Source organism: Condylura cristata, unplaced genomic scaffold, assembly GCF_000260355.1.
Source record: "Condylura cristata isolate star-nosed mole 26May11 unplaced genomic scaffold, ConCri1.0 scaffold00016, whole genome shotgun sequence".
Classification (NCBI taxonomy): domain Eukaryota; kingdom Metazoa; phylum Chordata; class Mammalia; order Eulipotyphla; family Talpidae; genus Condylura; species Condylura cristata.
In genome coordinates this window covers 42441274-42451457 of record NW_004567117.1, presented here as the reverse complement: position 1 = coordinate 42451457, position 10184 = coordinate 42441274, and positions in this window count along the sequence as shown.

The window sequence follows — 10184 nt, the reverse complement described above, 5'->3', positions numbered from 1 at the left end:
TCACTTCCCATCAAACACATCTCCAAAGAGAGCACATTAGTGCCATGAAATGACCTTTGCATTTTCACAGACATGTCTTTCTCCTGGGGACATACCAGTGAATCTGGGGAAGCTTCTCCACAGCTCTTAGGCACCATTGTTTGTCTTTTTTGTTTCTAAAACAGGTGGATTTGGGCAACTTTAAATTATTAGTAGCCCTGAAAATTTTATTAGTAAAAGTATCACATCAAGTGTGCTTGCTTTCAAGTAGTTGTAGGTATTTGGGAATACTGTGGTCAATAAAAGCCCTAAAAGAAATCACTTCTTTTTAGAAGTCTGATTTACTTGAACTTTTATAGACTCAAATAATTTTTATTCAATAGACCTAGTCTTTTAAGATTCACTAGAATATGCGAACACTGATGATTTTATAAACCTATAGCTACACAAAAACAAATAATTAAAGACGAAAGGTGGCATTCAATAAATCTCTCAAAAATTGAAAGAAAGCATTGGAAAAGAAGCAGAAAGGTACTGATGAATAGTAATATCAATTTCATATTGAGACTTTCCCTGATTGTGTCAGTCACCTTAGAGACCAGTTAAATGGATATATGCAAAATAAGATACTCCATTTTAAAAGGGGCTTTATTTGGTGGTGGATGTGAAGTTGTTGGATAATAAGATCTTTGGAGATCTCTGTCTCTGAATGCAGTAAAGAAATGTAGGTTAGAATGCAGAATGAATGTTTATCCTTGTTATTAGCCAAATCAGTAACATATTAATGTATTAATATTATTACCTGCACATAAAATTTTCTCTAATCTTCAGAACAAATTCTATCAATATCTTTTTAGACATAATTTTTTTTTTAAAAAATGTAAGAATGCTTGACCAGGTGGAAGGAGTACTTTCACTCATAAATTGCTCCAGAGTGCCTCCCTCAAGTTGTTATCCATGATCTCTGGACCACAGGATTCCCCAATCAATACAATTAACACTCATATTTGCAAAAAACCATGGGCACAGAATACTTATATTGATTCACCTCATTGAATAATGAGGTTTTTTAAAACTCAGGCAAACATGGTATCAAATTTCAGTCTGGTGAGATGTTTACTGAGCAAAAGCGACCTGCTTTCACTAAAACATTTTATAACTATTAACACTGTCAACTATTTCAGCATCTATGTGAACCAGATTCTACAGTTATTCCCACTAAACACATGAAAATATTAAGGCACAGAGTTTCCTCTCTTTTCCAGAATTGCACAAATAACTGACCTCAGAACAAGTCTCTATCTAGTATCTGTATCTAGCTCTGGCCTCCTAATGTCTCTTCTGAAAAATCCGCCTCATGAGCCGTGTGTGTATTTGTGTGTGTGTATTCGTGTATGTTTTAGCAATTGACAGCCTAAGTAAATCAAAAGTAAAAAGACCAGTATCCACATCTGTTTAAAAATTATATGGCATATGCTGGGATTTGGGGATGTAAAAACCGTTTTAGTTGGTGTCTCTTAATGATCGACAAGGGAAAGGGTGCTGAGCCTTTTCAACTTCCGTAGGTTGTAGTTCATTTCTCTAAAGCTTTCTGTCTCCCTCGTCCCTAGATAACTACTTAACACCTCTTTCTCTTCAGTCTACCTACCCCCCTTCAATTCCCACGATGACTTCTCTAGCTCAGTGAGAACAAAACAGAACTCATGTGTTTCCACTGCTGTTATCTCTGAACTCCCTTTGTGGGTAGTAATCTCTCTCTGTTCCCTCATATTCATTTTATGGATGCTCCCATCCTCTACCTAAGGTCAACCTTAAATATCTAGAAGCTCCTCTCCCCTTAGAAATGGCACTTCAGATTTTATCTCTCTTGTATCTGTTTACAAACACTGTACCATTTTTCCCATTTTGTAAAACCACCCCCTTAACCCAAGATGCTGTCAAGCTACCTTATTTCTCCATCACTGTCTTTAATATATCACAGTCAATGTCCCCCAGCCACATGCCACCTGTAATTGCCCCTCAGTTCAACAGAATTGGGTTTAACTTCTCATGGGAAGCAGAATTACTGAGCACTGAAGTAACAGATGTTAGAAGAGACGTATTGGACCATGTGTTAGATGATTTGGGGAAAGGCTCAAGGAAGCAGGGCTCTATACATTAGATCCTATCTAGTAATAAGGATGATTTTGACTGGATGTCTTAACAAATCTTACAAAGGAAAGAGAAGGACATTGAGTATGTTACACATTGACCATGTAAAAAGGGTGATAGTGTAAACTTCTTTAGGGGAAGATATTTAAAGATAGTGACAATATTAGTTGCATATAAATTATGTATTTTACAACACAATTTTGTTTTGTCAGAACTTATTTTGTCAAATTTTACCTCTGATTAAATAACTCAAATTTCTTAAAAAAATATTTTGACATACTATATATTACACTCACATACTCTATAGGTTAGGAGCATATCTGACAGCAAATAATTGAACACCAACATGGACTGTCAAACCACAGGACATTTATCGTTTCCTTAAGAGTATAGTGAATGATGACTAGACAACATAAGAACCACATCATCATATTTATTAGAGCAACCATAATTCTACAGTTAGCATTTCCTAAAGAAAATGTCTCATCTTCATTTAACACATAGATTCCTACTACATGACTACACCAACGCCATCAAATACTCTTGTTCACATCATAGAAAAAAAGTAAGAATCTTCATTGTAAACTTTATACTGACTTGAAAAACTAATGAGTTTATTGAAAAATTAGCTATTGCCAACTCATATTTTGTTACAAATACCTTATAAAGTATCTCAAAAATTTTTAACAGAAAAATAGACTGTTGTATGAAGAAACAATGGTGTTCAGCATTGAGGTGATGGGGACAGACCTGCTTCCAAGCCTGCATCACCTGTGTCCGCATAGCTAGGTGCAAATGTACCTGTGTGTTCAGCTCAGTCGCTCAGATACTGCTGTCTCTGTTTAACGTTCTATTACGGGCATCATCGAATCCATTTGTTACTAACAAGTACATATTAAAAGGGATTTACATATTAAAAGGGATTTCGGTCTGCTATCCTACAAGATGTAGTATCAGCCTAATGAAATTGCCTTTTAATGGTGAAAATAGATGAACTGCATTTGTGTATTTTTTTTAATTGACTAGCCTGTAGTTTTTACTTCTTCATCCCAGAGGTTTTTGAAAAATTATAAGCTCATTATTTTGGGGACTACTTGTCAATTTGTGTATGTATTATGCTACTATGCACTTACGTGCTTAGAAAGAGATTATACATACTATTAGGAATAACACAAAGTGATGTCTTCTCAACTCATCACAGCAAAGGAAGTTCAGCAACAACTTTTTGTTATCAGCTGGTTGGCTAAGATGGTGTCTGTCAGATCTCTTCACTATAAAGCTGCTGTTTTCCTCTGTAGTTAATGTCTTATGGGTAGAAATCTAAAGTATGGGGATAATATGTTCATCATCAAGCATTACACAGCACTATTAACTTCTGGTTTGATTATTCCTGCAATGTTTATTGGTTGTCATCTGTTAAAGGGAAGCATTTTCTTTATCCTTAATTTCATTTTTATTCATTTGTGAAAGTATATACATCTTATTTTGTTCAGTAGCTTATTATTCATACTATCAATACTTATCTTGATGTTCCAGTAGTAAAAGGTAATTTGAGGCCTTCCAAGTCATTGACAAGTCATTAAACCAATGTCTGCACAAGCTGGATCCATGGACACTTTTAGCATTGACATGTAAAGAACTGTATTCGCTGGTGTCTGGTGGAGAATCTGATAGAGGTGTCGGTTTGTGTTCATCTATAGTAGTTCTTGACATTTCCAAAGATGTTCTATATCAAAGGCGCCAACTTCCAGAAATTCTATTCAGGATATATTATGAAGTCTTCAGAAGTAAACTTCCTTAAGGATGTCATTATCTAGTAAGAATGACTTACTACAGAGCAGCTAGTCTAGGAATCACATTCAAAATAAACTATCAATAGTAATATTTTTATCACTCACTACAGTTATCATATAGCTATAACATATGATGGGCATATGTCCTATCACTGTAACTTAGTAAGCACTTGTGAAATTAAAGAATGAGTGGTTTGATTTGGGGAAGTTGAATAAGAGACGGTGAAATTTTCCCTTGAGTTAGGCTACCTTGCATAGTAATTTCCTATAATAAATTTTTAATTGATATTTTCTGAACTTCCTGCACAGGGTTAGAATGGAATCAGGATTTGCAGACCTATTTTTCTATTTGTGAATTAAACAGGATTTCAATTACAAATATATCCATTTAGACAACTGACATATAAAAGTGGACATATTGAAGACTTAAGGATTTACCTAAATGCAAGTGTCTATAAACCCATTTCACATGGTTTCTCACCTAGATACATTTCAAATAAAGAATCAGGTTTTTAAGAATCCCCCCCCTTTGATCACTTATTAATCTGGAAGAAAAATAATATACTTTACCTATAATTATCTGTTATGTTCATTGTAAATGTCTTCAGTAAATAAAAGGAAATCAGGATATTGAGCTTCAAATTATGAATGATCATTATAAAAATTAAGAGAGATTGACTTTAGCCTAATTCAAATTCATCTTCTAGCAGGTGATATTTTTTAGAATATTGACCATTCATCAAAACACTTGAGCTTCACTTTCCTTGTAGGTGAAATGCTGATTAAAAATATGTATACTAGATATGTTTCTTAAATCTCAGTAAAGGAGCATGTGTAATTATGCCTCTCGACATAATTACATATAATAAAAGTAATAATGCATGGTGCATATTAAAAATAAAAATACAGTCATTTAACAAGTTTTACACACCATTTCACTAATTATCTTCAATTTTGAGAATAGATATTAGCTTAAATTTCAAGCTAAGTAAGTGAATAAGTAACTTTTCAGTTATACCAGTGAGGTTTGGAATTGATTCATATCCTCTGTGGTCCCATCAGGAATGAGAAGACTGTCTTACTCATTGATTATTCTCTGTGGTGAGGGAAACGGCCTTGTTCTGAAATCAACTCCCAGTGACACGAGTCACCTCAGAAACTCTTCATAGGTTCAAAAGAAAATTAAAAAGTCAGCAATCTTTACCTTACATTAGAACTCAGAGTTCTTGCTATTTCCAAATTATGAAATGACAGTACAACTGACATCTTTGAGATTTAAACTTGTAGTGGTATAGATCCAAATGGGTGTCACATAGAGAATGGATTAATACCTGTTCCCAACTGACTCCCTTTTCTGGCTTAGATTATTTTGATGAGTGGACTGTGAGTGAAGTGTACGTTTTGAAATCACTGCTGTCTTGATATCATTCTGCTGCATCCTTTCTGTCCAGTCTCAATAGACCCTTTTCTTCCAGATGAACAATGTAGGGCTTCACTTTGATCTTCAGCAGTAAACACATCAATTTATCCAAATGCTCACAGAGAAAAGTTAAATGAAAGTATGGAGCTTGACTTGAATTCAAATTGTTCAGGCATCCTGCTCGCTTTTCATAGGTTTGTTTCATTGATGAATTAAACAGGTTTTCTTCTACCAGAATTGAGGTGTCCAACTTGTTTTAAAATACTACCTCTGAAATAAATACACTGAGTAAAACAAATGGTGGAGTGAGGGGCGGGACGGGTGAAGCCTGCTCTAAAGTCAGGGGCAGAGGGGGCCTGGGGAAGAGACAGCACATCCCTCAAGGATAAACTCCGTAACACAACAGCACATTTCACTGAAAATCTCAGTAACAGGCATTGCAGCGGTAAAGGCAAGTTAGGCCGCCATGTGCTGCTTGTTCCTTAGGCTTTTGTAAGTTGCATCTCTGGAAAAATTCTCACTACACTGCAGTCCAGGCAGCTTCTTCCTACCTATCTTCTAGTTTACCAAGTCTCGCTCACATGGTGTTGAACATAGACTACACTCTCTCCAGTCTTGTTTTGGTGACAAAGGTGTCGATTCTTTTCTAACAGTGCAATGTGGTTCTTCTGCAAGGGAGCCCCTAGCATTGATGTCTGCAGTCTTACACACCATGCCCTTTCATTTCCTACATGGACTTTTTTTTTTTTCTGTTGGTCTTTGGTAATTATAATAGCTGAAGTTCCTGGGGCAGGAACTTGTCTTCTGTGTTTGGGGAATTTTAGTTGTATCTGACAACTGCAGCAGCCTCAATCATTTCCGTATCTCTGTGGGTCCTGGCTCAAGTGGAGGTATCTTGGAGCTTCTGCGAGTCCAGCCCTGGCCTGGCAGCTTCCAGCAGACAACTTCGGCACCCAATAGTTCCCCTTCACGATACTCAGCCTTTTGTTGTCGCTTTGTCTTTTGCAAAGGTGAAGGGGTTGATGATATTTTTCTTACATTCTTGCAAGTCACAAATGCTGTGAAAATGAGGGTCTGGAGAGAGGCTGACCCTCAGAGTAACCACCTAGTCTGCCGAAGTACTGTGATACTGTGAACTGTTTGGGTAGTGAACTTCTTTAAAGAGGTAACAGCAATGCAATGGAAGGTGCAGCCCAGTGCCAGATGACTGGAAATGGAAATAGGAGCTTTCTCATTTCTTTGCAATAGAATTTAATGCCACTTTCCAAGTTAGAATTTTGGAAAGAATTTTGAAGAAGTCTCACTCTTTGTAAGAAAACTAAAACCTAATTAAGGCTGGAAGTTTGATTTTTAAAATGAGTTTTAATTTTATTCTTACCCTTCCCAACTAGAAGAGCATATTTTTGGGAGGCCCATGATGATAGAAAATGGGCCAGATCTCTTGGGGGATTTTTTTTTTCCTTCAACCCTACCAATTTACCATTATTCTGGGCACCAATACTGTAAGTTGCCATTATTCTGGGCTTCAATATTTCCCCACTAAAGAGGTTCTGAAGACAGCGCTTTGTTGCACAATTCAGACTGGAAAGATTATTGAAATTATGTATTCCATCTGAATAATCTGAAACTTAAGAAAATGTTCCATCGATGCCATTTTAAGATAACAATCAACGACAAAAATCAGTTACATAGAAACACCATCAAATTTTAATGACCACAACTCAATTTCTGTACCCAAGCACCAGGAAGCGTAGGTGGAAAGCAGGTGGGCCTTACCATCGCAGGTAGGAATGAGGACCTTGAGTCACTGCTGGTGACAGTCGCTAGCATATCCAGAATCCGAGCTGAGTTTCTTCTAAATATATTAATTGGCCAAATATTCAAACACAGCACCGTGCAAGGAAACATGGCCAGAAACTCGGCTCTCCTGTAACCTCCCCTTGAATTCCTGATTTCATCCAGATTCACTGTGCACACACTTTGTCCTGGACCCAGCATTTATTTTTTATACCCGCTAAAAAGCAGTGAGATATTTTAGGGGACTGTTTGCCTGAGCTAAACTATAACAATCTCTTCAGGTCCTTGCATACATTCAGATCGGAAGGTTTTGCTTAATGTCTCATTTCCAAGGCTAAATGGAACTGGATTTTCAGGATCGATTTTGTGGTCAATTGAATTAGCATTTTTGAAACTCTTCTATATCTATTTATTCAAGTGACTCTTAGGTAAGCAAAAAGCAGAAACATTGCAGAAATAATGGATTCAGTGGTTAAAAATAACTCATAAATGTGCACTAATATTTGACTCAAGTTATGCTAGGTGTTTTCCTAATAATTGTTCCTTCCTCTAAATTTTGAAACTTATTGCAAAGAACAGATTTATAAGCATGCAATGCTTTTACAACATAATTTAATTGTTGAGGTGCATTATGATCAATGTAATTATGAAAACAAGATGCTAAAACTCATTTATTTTACCATCTAGCCTCAAACTGTGTGTGTACTTCTACAAGTGTATACTCAATACATACAAGCTCCCTTTATCTAAGGACTTGATGTCAAATGTAATACAATTAATATAAAAACCTTGTAGTGAGTTGCTTTTTCTTGCCTTCAAAATAGTGAATCATATAAGTTTCTGTTTATAAAAATAGAAGCTATTAACAAAATTTAATTAATGTAATGGAAATGCAAGACTGCATGGTTTAAGTGTAGACTGTATTCCTCAACATTCTCAGTAATTAGGTAGCTACTAACATATTTGTTTATAACACTTGGCTCCATGTACTTCAGATAACCAGATGACCAATAGTTGAGGCTGAGTAGTATCAACTCCTGCTTTATGAGCCGACTCTCAGAAATCAGTATCCTCCGAATGTTAGCTTCTTAGTCTCTGACAGCTTTCCATCTGTCCAAGCTCAGAAAAATGCTGGAAGTGCTCTTGAGTTATTGAGAGGATAGGAGGCTTTCATGTTAAGTCAGGATCACTAGACTCTAATTCTCTGAAGTGTACAACAGTGTATATATAGTATATATACTATATATATATATATGTACACACATACATATATATATATACAATGCATATATGTATACATATATACATGTAGAGAGCACACACCATATGCATATACCACACACACACACACACACATATATATATATATATATATATGTATATGTAATATAGATCACTGATGACAAGTAGAATCACATGCTCTAGAACTCACCTGCTCTCCTCTTGATGTCTGAGAGACCAGCGAGCCTGTTGCTGTCTTTAAGTCCCATTTTGTTTGGGATCCCAGGAGGGTCACCTCATCCACAGGTCTCCTCTCCCACTCAGTCATCAGTATGTGTAGGAGAGAACCATTTCTATAATTATTTCCCATGCTGACATCCTTAATTCTTATTAATGACTGAATTGTTTAAATGAGACCCCAACCTTTGAAGACCTCAGAACAGGACCGTTCTTGACTAATGGTTTCAATTAATTATCCCAACTCTCTCATTGAATATTCTTTCTCAATTTCGGATACTAATTACATGGTTTCTTTTTGCCCTTAGTGCATAATTCCTAAAACAGAAATTATCTGTTTTCACCATATAACAATAAATATAATCAACCTTATTATATAATTTTCATCATTTTCCATAACAGACATTTTTTACAGTGTTTTACAGTTTGCACAGCACTTTTACTTAATCATCTCACAAGCCTCTGAAACAGACAGGGTAGTAATTAACGTGATTGTAATCATGAAGATATAAAGGTTCAGAGAACTGGAGTGGCATCAGGCCACGACAAAAATGTGCTGGGATTGGCTTCTGGCCTGCCTTATCACTAGGCTAGAGGTTTCAACAATGACACTCTGCAGACCAACAGCCAGTGACTTTCCATAATACATAACCGCACTCCACAATCTTCATTAACGATGAGATTACAACTATGCTGTAAACATAAAGCTGGAGCAGTTGTCCAGACGGTTCAGCTTCACACTCATCCCTCAATACCGAAACCCTTCTCCTATTTTTCATTAAATTAGCTTCTTAAAGCAAGTAATATCGTTTCCTTCAGTCAGTATCCAATTTCCCAGTCTTAATCCAAAATGCATTTTTAACAAATGACAAAAAAAATTGACATTAACAGTAGACTTTTTAAAAAGATTGCAATGTTCTTTCCAATACTCGCTCGCTCTCTCTTTGACACACACACACACGCACACACACACACACACACGAACATGTCCTATTCATTTAAACTCTGAGCTAGTAGTAGTTAGCAAAAAAAGAAAAGTGACAGTGTCAGAATGTCGCCCACATTGGTTGACTTCTTTTTGCTTGAAAAATTACCACTGGAGTATATTTTGTTGCCAAATCACAACTTCAAAGAACTCTCCTTTGGTTTGGGCATATCCCATCCTTTGAAACAATTTCAATTACACTCAAAATATAAAACTGCTTTCTTGATCTTTTGCTTACCACGATCATCTAGTCAGCTAATGTTGTATTAAGTTATCTTACCAGACTTTCATATATCATTGTATATATACAAATGTACAATATTCATAATTAAAAAACGATCACACATTTAATTGCAAATCAAACAGATTTACAGAGTATAAATTCCATAATCTATCAGTTTCCTGCAACTCCCTGTCCAGAAATTTCTAAATTCAATCTTTCTTTGATCAACTTTAAATAAACCTTTAGTGATTTTAAAACAGTAAGTTTGTAGGTCAACAGATATCAAATTAAAATTGGAAATTGGAAGATTAATATTTACAGCTAGCGCTTAAAAAGTCAACTGGATGTTTGTTTTTTTTTTTTCCCTTTTGCAACATA